The sequence below is a fragment of the Triticum urartu genome, chromosome 7A (genome assembly GCF_056163025.1).
Source record: "Triticum urartu cultivar PI428250 chromosome 7A, HENAU_Tu73, whole genome shotgun sequence".
Taxonomy (NCBI): Eukaryota; Viridiplantae; Streptophyta; class Magnoliopsida; order Poales; family Poaceae; genus Triticum; species Triticum urartu.
The window spans coordinates 74,617,318-74,630,727 of record NC_141879.1 but is presented as its reverse complement, the minus strand read 5'-3'; positions in this window follow the sequence as shown (position 1 = coordinate 74,630,727).

The window sequence follows — 13,410 nt, the reverse complement described above, 5'->3', positions numbered from 1 at the left end:
GTTCTCTTGAACGCTTCCGCTCGCGATCTACAAGGGTATGTAGATGCACTCTCCTCTCGTTGCTAGTTGACTCCATAGATTGATCTTGGTGAAACATAGGGAAAATTTTTGTTTTCTGCAATGTTCCCCAACAGTGGTATCAAAGCTAGGTCTATGCGTAGTTACTATGCACGAGTGGAACACAAAGTAGTTGTGGGCGTTGATATTGTCAATTTGCTTGCCGTTACTAGTCTTATCTTGATTCGGCGGCATCATGGGATGAAGCGGCCTGGACCAACCTTACACGTACGCTTACATGAGACCGGTTCCACCGACTGACATGCACTAGTTGCATAAGGTGGCTGGCGGGTGTCTGTCTCTCCCACTTTAGTCGGATCGGATTCGATGAACAGGGTCCTTATGAAGGGTAAATAGAAATTGGCAATTCACGTTGTGGTTTTGGCGTATGTAAGAAACTTTCTTGCTAGAAACCTATAGCAGCCACGTAAAAACTTGCAAAAACAAATAGAGGACGTCTAACTTGTTTTTGCAGCAAGTGTTTTGTGGTGTGATATGGCCAAAGGTTGTGATGAATGATGAATGATATATGTGATGTATGAGATTGATCATGTTCTTGTAATAGGAATCACGACTTGCATGTCGATGAGTATGACAACCGGCTGGAGCCATAGGAGTTGTCTTTATTTTTGTATGACATGCGTGTCATTGAGAAACGCCATGTAAATTACTTTACTTTATTGCTAAACGTGTTAGCCATAGTAGTAGAAGTAATAGTTGGCGAGCAACTTCATGGAGACACGATGATGGAGATCATGGTGTCATGCCGGTGACAAGATGGAGATCAAAGGAGCTATATGATATTGGCCATATCATGTCACTATTATTTGATTGCATGTGATGTTTATCATGATTTTGCATCTTGTTTACTTAGAACGACGGTAGTAAATAAGATGATCCCTCATAATAATTTCAAGAAAGTGTTCCCCCTAACTGTGCGCCGTTGCGACAGTTCGTTGTTTCGAAGCACCACGTGATGATCAAGTGTGATAGATTCCAACGTTCACATACAACGGGTGTAAGACAGATTTACACACGCAATACACTTAGGTTGACTTGACGAGTCTAGCATGTACAGACATGGCCTCGGAACACAGAAGACCGAAAGGTCGAGCATGAGTCGTATAGAAGATACGATCAACATGAAGATGTTCACCGATGTTGACTAGTCCGTCTCACGTGATGATCAGACACGGCCTAGTCAACTTGGATCATGTTATACTTAGATGACTGGAGGGATGTCTATCTAAGTGGGAGTTCATTGAATAATTTGATTAGATGAACTTAATTATCATGAACTTAGTCTAAAATCTTTACAATATGTCTTGTAGATCAAATGGGCAACGTTGTCCTCAACTTCAACGCGTTCCTAGAGAAAACCAAGCTGAAAGACGATGGCAGCAACTATACGGACTGGGTCCGGAACCTGAGGATCATCCTCATAGCTGCCAAGAAAGATTATGTCCTAGAAGTACCGCTAGGTGACGCACCCGTCCCACAGAACCAAGACGTTATGAACGCTTGGCAGACACGTGCTGATGATTACTCCCTCGTTCAGTGCGGCATGCTTTACAGCTTAGAACCGGGGCTCCAAAAGCGTTTTGAGCGACACGGAGCATATGAGATGTTCGAAGAGCTGAAAAATGGTTTTCCAAGCTCATGCCCGAGTCGAGAGATATGAAGTCTCCGACATGTTCTTCAGCTGTAAGATGGAGGAAAATAGTTCTGTCAGTGAGCACATACTCAAAATGTCTGGGTTGCATAACCGCTTGACTCAGCTGGGAGTTAATCTCCCAGATGACGCGGTCATTGACAGAATCCTTCAGTCGCTTCCACCAAGCTACAAGAGCTTTGTGATGAACTTCAATATGCAGGGGATGGAACAGACCATTCCTGAAGTATTTGCAATGCTGAAATCAGCAGAGGTAGAAGTCAAAAAGGAACATCAAGTGTTGATGGTGAATAAAACCACTAAGTTCAAGAAAGGTAAGGGTAAGAAGAACTTCAAGAAGGATGGCAAGGGAGTTGCCGCGCCCGGTAAGCAAGCTGCCGGGAAGAAGCCAAAGAATGGACCCAAGCCCGAGACTGAGTGCTTTTATTGCAAGGGAAGTGGTCACTGGAAGCGGAATTGCCCCAAATACTTAGCGGACAAGAAGGCCGGCATCACAAAAGGTATATGTGATATACATGCAATTGATGTGTACCTTACCAGTACTCGTAGTAGCTCCTGGGTATTTGATACCGGTGTGGTTGCTCACATTTGTAACTCAAAGCAGGAGCTGCGGAATAAGCGGAGACTGGCAAAGGACCAGGTGACGATGCACGTCGGGAATGGTTCCAAGGTCGATGTCATCGCCGTCAGTACGCTACCTCTACATTTACCTACGGGATTAGTTTTAAACCTCAATAATTGTTATTTAGTGCCAGCTTTGAGCATGAACATTGTATCAGGATCTCGTTTAATACGAGATGGCTACTCATTTAAATCCGAGAATAATGGTTGTTCTATTTATATGAGAGATATGTTTTATGGTCATGCTCCGGTGGTGAATGGTTTATTCTTAATGAATCTAGCTCGAGCGTAATGGTACACATATTCATAGTGTGAATACCAAAAGATGTAGGGTTGATAATGATAGTCCCACATACTTGTGGCACTGCCGCCTTGGTCACATAGGTGTCAAACGCATGAAGAAGCTCCATGCTGATGGACTTTTAGAGTCTCTTGATTACGAATCATTTGACACGTGCGAACCATGCCTCATGGGTAAAATGACCAAGACTCCATCATCAGGAACAATGGAGCGAGCAACCAACTTATTGGAAATCATACATACTGATGTGTGCGGTCCAATGAGTGTTGAGGCTCGCGGTGGCTATCGTTATGTTCTCACCCTCACTGATGACTTGAGTAGATATGGGTATATCTACTTAATGAAACACAAGTCTGAGACCTTTGAAAAGTTTAAGGAATTTCAGAGTGAGGTTGAGAATCAACGTGACAGGAAAATCAAGTTCTTGTGATCAGATCGTGGGGGAGAATACTTGAGTCACGAATTTGGCACACACTTAAGAAAATGTGGAATAGTTTCACAACTCACGCCGCCTGGAACACCTCAGCGTAATGGTGTGTCCGAACGTCGTAATCGCACTCTATTAGATATGGTGCGATCTATGATGTCTCTTACTGATTTACCGCTATCATTTTGAGGCTATGCTTTAGAGACTGCTGCATTCACTTTAAATAGGGCTCCGTCGAAATCCATTGATACGACACCGTATGAATTATGGTTTGGGAAGAAACCTAAGCTGTCGTTTCTAAAAGTTTGGGGATGCGATGCTTATGTCAAGAAACTTCAACCTGAAAAGCTCGAACCCAAGCCGAAAAATGCGTCTTCATAGGATACCCTAAAGAAACTGTTGGGTATACCTTCTACCTCAGATCCGAAGGCAAGATCTTTGTTGCCAAGAATGGGTCCTTTCTAGAGAAAGAGTTTCTCTCGAAAGAAATAAGTGGGAGGAAGGTAGAACTTGATGAAGTATTACCTCTTGAACCGGTAAGTGGCGCAGCTCAAGAAAATGTTCCTGAGGTGCCTGCACCGACTAGAGAGGAAGTTGATGATGATGATCATGAAACTTCAGATCAAGTTGCTACTGAACTTCATAGGTCCACAAGGACACGTTCCGCACCAGAGTGGTACGGCAACCCTGTCTTGGAAATCATGTTGTTAGACAACGGTGAACCTTCGAACTATGAAGAAGCGATGGCGGGCACGGATTCCGACAAATGGTTGGAAGCCATGAAATCCGAGATAGGATCCATGTATGAAAACGAAGTATGGACTTTGACTGACTTGCCCGTTGATCGGCGAGCCATAGAAAATAAATGGATCTTTAAGAAGAAGACAGACACGGATGGTAATGTGACCATCTATAAAGCTCGGCTTGTCGCTAAGGGTTATCGACAAGTTCAAGGGGTTGACTACGATGAGACTTTCTCACCCGTAGCGAAGCTGAAGTCCGTCCGAATCATGTTAGCAATTGCCGCATTCTATGATTATGAGATATGGCAAATGGACGTCAAAACGGCATTCCTTAATGGTTTCCTTAAGGAAGAATTGTATATGATGCAGCCGGAAGGTTTTGTCGAGCCTAAGAATGCTGACAAGGTGTGCAAGCTCCAACGCTCGATTTATGGGCTCGTGCAAGCATCTCGGAGTTGGAACATTCACTTTGATCAGATGATCAAAGCGTTTGGGTTTATGCAGACTTATGGAGAAGCCTGCATTTACAAGAAAGTGAGTGGGAGCTCTGTAGCATTTCTCATATTGTATGTGGATGACATACTGTTGATGGGAAATGATATAGAATTCTTGGAAAGCATAAAGGCCTATTTGAACAAGTGTTTTTCAATGAAGGACCTTGGAGAAGCTGCTTATATATTAGGCATGAAGATCTATAGAGATAGATCAAGATGCCTCATTGGTCTTTCACAGAGTACGTACCTTGACAAGATATTGAAGAAGTTCAAAATGGATCAGTCAAAGAAGGGGTTCTTGCCTGTATTGCAAGGTACGAGATTGAGCTTGGCTCAATGCCCGACCACGGCAGAAGATAGAGAAAAGATGAGTGTCGTCCCCTATGCCTCGGCCATAGGGTCTATCATGTATGCTATGCTGTGTACCAGACCTGATGTAAACCTTGCCATGAGTTTGGTAGGAAGGTACCAAAGTAATCCCGGCATGGAACACTAGACATCGGTCAAGAATATCCTGAAGTACCTGAAACGGACCAAGGAAATGTTTCTCATTTATGGAGGTGACAAAGAGCTCATCGTAAAGGGTTACGTCGATGCTAGCTTCGACACAGATCTGGATGACTCTAAGTCACAAACCGGATACGTGTATATTTTGAATGGTGGGGCAGTAAGCTGGTGCAGTTGCAAGCAAAGCGTTGTGGCGGGATCTACATGTGAAGCGGAGTACATGGCAGCCTCGGAGGCAGCACACGAAGCAGTCTGGGTGAAGGAGTTCATTACCGACCTAGGAGTCATACCCAATGCGTCAGGCCCGATGACTCTCTTCTGTGACAACACTGGAGCTATTGCCCTTGCCAAGGAGCCCAGGTTTCACAAGAAGACCAGGCATATCAAGCATCGCTTCAACTCCATTCGTGAAAGTGTTCAAAATGGAGATATAGAGATTTGTAAAGTACATACGGACCTGAATGTAGCAGATCCGTTGACTAAACCTCTCCCTAGAGCAAAACATGATCAACACCAGAATTCCATGGGTGTTCGATTCATCACAATGTAACTAGATGATTGACTCTAGTGCAAGTGGGAGACTGTTGGACCACAATGCTATAATTGTCTATTATTCATGCTATAATTGTATTATCCGGAAATCGTAATACATGTGTGAATAGATGGACCACAATGTGTCCCTAGTGAGCCTCTAGTTGACTAGCTCGTTGATCAACAGATAGTCATGGTTTCCTGGCTATGGACATGGGGATGTCATTGATAACGGGATCACATCATTAGGAGAATGATGAGATGGACAAGACCCAAACCTAAGCATACCACAAAGATCGTGTAGTTTGTTTGCTGTAGCTTTTCTGAATGTCAAGTATCATTTCCTTAGACCATGAGATTGTGCAACTCCCGGATACCGTAGGAGTGCCTTGGGTGTGCCAAACATCACAACGTAACTGGGTGAATATAAAGGTACATTACAGGTGTCTCCGTAAGTGTCTGTTGGGTTGGCACGAATCGAGACTGGGATTTGTCACTCCATATGACAGAGAGGTATCTCTGGGCCCACTCGGTAATGCATCATCATAATGAGCTCAATGTGATCAAGTGGTTGATCACGGGATCATGCATTACGGTACGAGTAAAGTGACTTGCCGGTAACGAGACTGAACAAGGTATTGGGATATCGACGATCGAGTCTCGGTCAAGTAACATACCGATTGACAAAGAGAATTGTATACGGATTGATTAAAGTCCTCGACATCGTGGTTCATCCGATGAGATCATCGAGGAGCATGTGGGAGCCAACATGGGTATTTAGATCCCACTGTTGGTTATTGACCGGAGAGTCGTCTCGGTCATTTCTGCTTGTCTCCCGAACCCGTAGGGTCTACACACTTAAGGTTCGGTGACGCTAGGGTTGTAGAGATATTAGTATGCAGCAACCCGAAAGTTGTTCGGAGTCCCGGATGAGATCCCGGATGTCACGAGGAGTTCCGGAATGGTCCGGAGGTGAAGAATTATATATAGGAAGTGCAGTTTCAGCCATCGGGAAGGATTCGGAGTCACCGGTATTGTACCGGGACCACCGGATGGGTCCCGGGGGTCCACCGGGTGGGGCCACTCATCCCGGAGGGCCCTGTGGGCTGAAGTGGGGAGGGAACCAGCCCCTAGTGGGCTGGTGCGCCCCCCCCTTGGGCCCCCCTGCGCCTAGGGTTGGAAACCATAGGGTGGGGGGCGCCTCCACTTGCCTTGGGGGGCAAGCCTCCCCTTGGCCGCCGCCCCCCCCCCCCCCAAGGAGATCCCATCTCCTAGGGCCGGTGCCCCCCAGGGGGCCTATATAAAGGGGGGGAGGGAGGGAAGCTACACCTCAAGTCTTGGCGCCTCCCTCTCCCCTGCTACACCTCTCCCTCTCGTAGAAGCTCGGCGAAGCCCTGCTGCGATCACTGCTGCATCCACCACCACGCCGTCGTGCTGCTGGATCTTCATCAACCTCTCCTTCCCCCTTGCTGGATCAAGAAGGAGGAGACGTCATCCGCTACGTACGTGTGTTGAACGCGGAGGTGCCGTCCGTTCGGCACTTGGTCATCGGTGATTTGGATCACGGCGAGTACGACTCCATCATCCCCGTTCTCTTGAACGCTTCCGCTCGCGATCTACAAGGGTATGTAGATGCACTCTCCTCTCATTGCTAGTTGACTCCATAGATTGATCTTGGTGAAACGTAGGGAAAATTTTTGTTTTCTGCAACGTTCCCCAACACATTTGTCCTGGTTCATAAGGCCCATCTATCCCGGTTGCGGAACCGGGACTAAAGGGTCGTTACTAATGCCCTTGGCCTTTGGTCCCGGTTCTTATACAAACCGAGACATATGGTCCTCCACGTGGCCGCTGTGGCGAGCCCTGGCAGGAGGGCCTTTAGTACCGGTTGGTGGCACCAACCGGGACTAATAGGCATCCACGCGTCACCTGTTCAGGGGCTAGGGTTTTTGTTTTTTTTCTGAAAGGGGGGGTGGATTTGGGGTTTTTGTATGGTTAATTAAGGTGTTTCATATATTGTGTTAGGTAGCTAATTAATTAATAGAGAGAAGTGTCCTTTCTTATCTCCGTGCTTGGTCGACGCTACGTACTATACGTATAGAGAGGCCCACGACACGCTCGCTAGTAAGAAAATGAAGGAAACCATTAAGTACAGAAGTTCGTCATGCATACCGAGAGAAGTGATCGACCTCTCCTTCTCCGAGAGATTGGTCGAACAACAAGTTTTCGTATTATCTATCCGACGCTACTGGCTACATACATATACAATATGTAAGATCTGTTACAATCCCCTAGCATCTGAAATCAAGTTCCACATGGTATTCTCCGGCTTTATTGATGACGTGGTCAAGAAAGAATCCCGCTAATTCCTCTTGAATTGCTTTCATGCGATCCTCTGGTAGGAGTTCATTCCGCATCTCCTACGTCTAATTTGAAGAAGGGGGTTAATACATATATATGAATGAAACTCAACAGAAATGATGGTGTAATAAAATGAAATTTGAATATTATTGCTTACGCACATCAAATTATCTTTTAGAGTAGCCCCGCTTATCTTTGCAAGTCGCGTTCTATATGAACTCGCACACGTAGTATCCACAGAAATCATTCACTTGTTCCTGCCACAAGCACTTTACGAGAAATAGAGGTCAATCAAACTGATAATGAAGCATTATAAATGGCATTGATGAAAGTAGCTAGAATCAACGGGATCGGATGCGCGGAACTAGCTAGCTAGTACTACTTACTTTCGGGTATGTCCATCGCAGCTCCCCCGGCAGTCCCAGAGCTTGTGCGGTGAATACTTTCCAAAGCCTGCGAGACAAAGAAAACAATTACTTGATATCAGGAAATGAACAAAAAGTTGCCGATATGGTGCGATAATGATCGATTGAACTTACTTCTCGAGCATTTTAGTCATGTCCGCATAGGTCTTGGGAGATTTTCGTCTCGAGTCTAAGACGGTTACTAGTCCCTGCTCAAGCTTAATCTCCAGGAGAATATAGTGGAAGTTGCGCACACATGCATAACTCATCAATTACATTACTATAACCTCACTAGAGTAATAAGGGAAACCGAATATGCACAAGACAGTAATACTCACTCAAAGTTGTAAGGAAAGAGTATTTTATCTTTGTTTTGATTTACTATCAATGATTTGAGCAAGTTGGCCTCAACATCATCGGCGTTCTTTTCAACCTCAAATTTATCTATGAGATTTGTGTTAATGAACCCAATATCATACATTTCTGCTTTTCTGCACTCGACGATCTTCAATCTGCATAATATAGTGAGGATAATCATATATACATGCAATGAAAGAGCTGAGCTATATATAGAGACTTAATGACAAAAGTAGTACTTACAGACAGTAGCAAGTGACCGTTAATTTATCGAGGGCCTTTTGATTGAACCACTGGAAGAACTCATCAAATGGAATAGTCAACAAATCAATTCCAACGAGGTCGTGCTCCTCTTTAACTCTCAGATACAAAGTATTCGTCCCCCCAGACTCTCTGCAGGTTTTCATGTACCAATCATGGAATATTCGCATCATCGTTGTTAGAGATATTTCATCTTTGACAAGAGGCTTCCTGTAATGGTATTGGTGTTCTACCACCTCCAAGAAACCATAATGTACATCGTCGGGCAGGTAATCTTCAAGATTTCTATAACCGGGCACCATCCCCAGATCATTAGCGACGATATCGCTAGACACCTTGAGCGCGGGGCACGATTGGTGCGCTTGTTCGCCAAGCTGGGCAATTTTTTTCCCAACTCGTCGTTCTGCTAACCTTCGATCACTGATACTATTTCCCGACCGCTCTGCTTCGATATATACCTTTGCAGTAATGCGCTTATAGTTGGTTTTCGGCGGAGACTTTGGTGGTTTCCTCAGGGCATCGAGTGTGCGCTTTGCTTTCACCCGGTCTACCTTCTCCTCCGGAGGTGGATGTCTCTTTGATTTCACCCCTTCAAAGAAGTCATTCACTTCTTTTTCCATGATCTTCGCGTTTTCCACGGTCCTCTCATATGGTAACTTCTCTAGAGGCTTGAGAGGTGGACCGAATCTATATTGCCTGCCTCTGGCTGTACTGCTAGACGCCGGAGCAGACAGAGCGGCTGCGGCTGTTTTCTTTCGTGCTTGCTTACGAGGCGGATGAGAAGGACTACGATGCGCCGGAGCAGCCGGGGCAGCGGCGGGTCTCTTCCGCCCTTGCTGGTGAGGTGGAGAAGGAGGAGGCTGGTGGCTGCTCGGGCGCGCCAGCGCAGGCAGAGATGGAGGCAGAGTGCCGCCATGCGCCAGAGAAGGAGGAGGCTAGTGGTTGCTCGGGCGCGCCGGTGCTGGCGGAGAAGGAGGCGGAGTGCCGCCATGCGCTGGAGAAGGAGGCTGGTGGCTGCCCGGACGCGCCGGCGCAAGCGGAGAAGGAGGCGGAGTGCCGCCACATGCCGGAGAAGGAGGCTGAGTGCCCTGATCACTCGCCAGAGGAGGAGGCGGTGGATGAGGCGGAGTACCCTGACTCGCAGGAGGAGGAGGAGGAGGCAGAGGCGTCCAGTTCGGAAGGTTGATGAGCTCCTTCCGCCATAGGCATGGAGTCTTCAAAGCAGAACCCAGCCGAGTCTACCCTTCACCGGTAGGGTGGTCAAGCTCAAGCTCCTCAAATCCCTCCGTTATTTTGTCTACCATCACCCTAGCATATCCTTCTGGAATCGGCCGACAGTGAAAAGTTGCACCAGGTTCAGGACGTGCAACAGAGCCAACAGCCGCCTTGACTTTCATATTCATCCATTGCGTCATAAGGTGGCAATTGTGAGACTCCGTGATTAAGTCCACGGGGTAGCTAGCAGGAGCCGTGAAGATAGGCTCCTGAAGTAGCTTCGTGGAAGCCACGCTGCTTCTCCGCTAAGATGGCGGTGTAGCTTCGGGTGTTGTTGTGGAATTAACACGTCAGATGTCCTTAGTGTGAGGACTTAGTCGTGAGGCCAACGCATCTATGTGGTAGCTTGAGAGGGGTTGAGCGGAATCGAGAGACGCAACACAAGACAAGGGTTTAAATAGCTTCGGGCCCCAGGAAACATCATCTGGTAACAACCCTACATGTTGTTTGAGGCTAGATCTCATTATCATCACAAGGGAGTCGCCGTAAACCGGCTCTCCTCTAGTTGTGTCTAGCCCTAGAGATTGTTTCTTTTTCCTTTTTCCCTTTGAGGAGCCCTGCCCCTCCTTATATATGTTGAAGGGGCAGGTTACATGTGGAGTCCAACTCGGAATTTAACTTAAACTATTTTGACTTCCCTTCCTGGGCTTCTTAACGTCTGTCGGTTTAACATTGTTCTGCCGGTTTAACATTGTCTGCCGGTTTAACATTGTCTGCCGGTTTACCGTTTGTCTTAGCCATCTGTCTTGACTCTCTGTCTTAACTCTCCGCCGGTTTACCATCCGCCGGTTTACCAAGTCCCAGCCGGTTTAACATTCCAGCCGGGTCATACCGCGGGGTATATCCCCGACATTAGCCCCCAGTTTAATTTGGATTTATCCATGTTAAACTGATCCTGATCATCCTTAAGTCCTTGTCACTTCCTTCTTCTATAAAATCCGAGTCAATAGGCCAGCTTCATAATCAATTTGCTGACATTGATTTGTGACAGAGAAATATTGTGAAGAATAACTCATTTGACTCAACTCCCAATGCTTAACAAAAATATTGGTCCTTAAAATACTCATCTGATCTTCAGCCGGTTTAAGAATGTAGAACTTGCCGGTTTAAGAATGTAAAACTTTACCGGTTTACCATTGCCAAAATTGCCGGTTTACAAATATTGATGGCACCGGGTCATAATTGTAGTTAACATCAAGCTTGAAAATGTACCTCTTATATGCCTATCACTTGTAGCCCCCAAGTCTTAAGAAGGTAGCATAGCAACAGCTTAAGACTTGCTTCAATATACAAGCTTGAAGAAATCCATGTTGTTCATCTCAATCACCAGTCAGAACTGAGTATTCCACATATGTAGCCCCCAAGTGCCGGGTTGTCATGCTTGCAGCAACCTGGGACTTGAAATTTCCTTATGCTTATAAAAACTTCAACCGGTGTATCCCCCAAGGGTCGGGTCATTATGCAATAATGAGCAGGGACTTTATAGATATGATCATGTAGACTTGAACAGCAACGTGTAGCCCCCAAGGGCCGGCTCGGTAAGATAATATTGAGCTGGGACTTAATATATTCTTCAATGAAAATAACATCATATGATGTAACCCCCATCATGGGGCTTGAACCCACGTCCACAAGGTTAAGAGCCTTGTGCTTTACCAACTGAGCAGTGGTTCCTTCAATATAATGGATTAAAAGCTTTGTACATGGAATTGTTGACAGGAGCAATTGGTATCCCCCAAGGGCCGGCTCATTACGATGTGATGAGTCGGGTCTTCAATAAAGTTAGCAAAAAATGACTTTGCATTAGCCCCCAAGTGTCATGGTGCATGCTTGCAGCGACATGAGACTTGTGTATTTAATGTAATCCCAACTTGAATAATGTAGCCCCCAAGTGCCGAGTCGTAAGCCTGCAGCGACTCGGGACTATTCCTTTAATTGTAGAATAAATCATATCCATTAAAAATATGATAGCCATTGCGCCAAAGCGACTTTGAAAACCTTAATCATAATACTGGTTATTGATAACCATAATAAAATCCAGCCGTGTTGGCTATTAAAGATTTTGAATAATATAACCTGGTTTGAAAACCGATTCCTGCCATATAAACCGGTATATCCATGCACACATGATACATGCTATGATGATGTAATGATGATGCAACGTATGATGCAATATATGATGATGTATATGTATGATCAAGAGGGTTTAAGATATGGTTCGGATACGACCAGAGCCCTCATGTAGTCATAATTGTGGCATTGCGCCGATCAAAAGGTGTAGCTATGGTTCGAATACGACCAAGCTCCCAAGTGATTTCCCTAGTGCCCTTATGCCTATCAAGAGGTGTAACTATGGTTCGAACCCATAGCCCACAAGTGATTTTCCTGGTAGCCTTATGCCTATCAAGAGGTGTAGCTATGGTTCGGATGCGACCAAGCCCCCAAGTGATTTTCCTGGTGCCCTTATGCTTATCAAGAGGGTGTAAGCTATGGTTCGGATATGACCAAGCCCCCAAGTGATTTCCCTGGTGGCTTTAAGCCTATCAAGAGGTGTGACTATGGTTCGAACATAGCCCCCAAGTGATATTGTGAGCTGTGCTGTGCAGCAGACTCTCTTTGGCCCCTTATAATAATATTGGCTTGACAGCCGGATTACCGAAATAACCAGAGCTGTGCTCTTATGATAACATTGGCTTGATAGGCGGATCAAGAGGGTAGTAACGCTATGTTCTCTTTGGCGAATACACCTATGTTTGAACAGGAAGCCCCCAAATGATATTGTATAAAGCTTTGATAAGCTGAATCAAGGGTAAACCGGACGCCGCTTTATGAAATAGAAACCCCCACGTGATCAATAATATGATAAGCCAATAAGGCAGGATACCCATGTTTGAACCGCGCATCATGGCAGCAGATCCTCTTCGGCAACCTTTAACTTTTTGCAAGAGATAAATTTTTCTTGAACCGGGATTTTGAACCGGATACTGAGAGCTTCAAAGCTTTGTGAGAGACATCTTTCCCTTGAACCGAATTTTAAACCGGAATCTTCATTTTCAGCCGAAAATTTTCTGACGGCCTTTAAACTCGAACTTGCGAGAAGTTAATTCTTTTTTGAACCGGAAATTATTAAACCGGATTTGAGAGCTTGAGAGCTTTGTGGGAGAACAAATTTTCCTTGAACCGGATTTTAAACCGGCATTCTTCATTTTGAGCCGGAAATTTTCTGACGGCCCTTAAATTTTCATCCATATGGTAGTAGCCTCTGGGACCGGGTTATCTTTCCCTCTAGCGTACTGGGGTTCTTGAGTTCACTGAAAAAACCGGCAACCTTTGCCGAGTCATATCATTGTAGCCCCCGAGTCTCAAGGTGACTCGAAGAGTTGGCTTGAGATTCTCCAT